Consider the following 1,022-nt stretch of genomic DNA (forward strand, 5'->3'; position numbering starts at 1 on the left):
GGAATACGGGATAGACTAAATCATTGGGTGCATGCTTTTGATAGAGAACTCGTAGAGTATTTGAGACTAGGCTAGACTTTAAGGGGGATAAGCTCTCTCTCGAGCAACTTACCCCGTTTCAATCGCTAGGTCACACCCCAAGAATGGGGATGTTTAGCCACACATCAAGAGATAGAAATTTATACCTAAATGATCTTGCATTCAAATGGGTATGAAGATTTAAGTCTTGTTACAGGCCAAGAATGAAGAATCCAAGAGACACAAGTCCAAATCCTTGGAGATGAAACCCTCTTCTTCTCCAAGTTTTCAAAATCCTCTCAAAACTCAGAGCAAAAATAAAAAGTACTAAAAATTATATTAATTGTTCCATACTAAAAATCTGATGCTAAGCTACAACTTTCAACGAGTATTTATAGTTTTTCAGAAATTTGTGCTGCAGTGGATCATTCGGCGACATTAGTCGGAATCGCCGATCAACTCGGGATTCGCCCTTTAGTGTAGTTCATCGCCGTTTTGCACAGTCCTTCAACATCGCCGTGTTTTGGGTCATTGGGAAACATGGTACTGCTTCGCGGAACTTCTCGGTGATACGCCGACTGCTTCATTTTTCCGCCGACTTGATCCTTTCCTTCAGGGCTCAGCACACTAGTAACGACCCGAGAGCACCCCCTACCGTTACCAGCGTATTCGACCTCTCCGAGGTCTTATACAAGCCCTTAGCATTCGTCATAGCATTTATCATAGAAAAATATCGGAAAATTTAAAACTTCTCCATAATATAACACAAGACTTAAAAGTCACCTCATTAAACCTTTAATACAAAAAAATTGGAGTACTACATCTCAAGGTAGCCATCTTAAGACATGACTACAACACAAGAGGGACACAACCCTTAAAATACAAAAGAAACTACTATCTAGTACATAGAACTTAAGGAAACTCTTTAACATAAAGGTCCTTGAATCTTTAAGGACACACCCGAACTTGGGAATAGTAAGCCAAGCTCATCACTTCTAGGAAAG

Source organism: Solanum tuberosum, unplaced genomic scaffold (genome assembly GCF_000226075.1).
Source record: "Solanum tuberosum cultivar DM 1-3 516 R44 unplaced genomic scaffold, SolTub_3.0 scf00024, whole genome shotgun sequence".
Classification (NCBI taxonomy): Eukaryota; Viridiplantae; Streptophyta; class Magnoliopsida; order Solanales; family Solanaceae; genus Solanum; species Solanum tuberosum.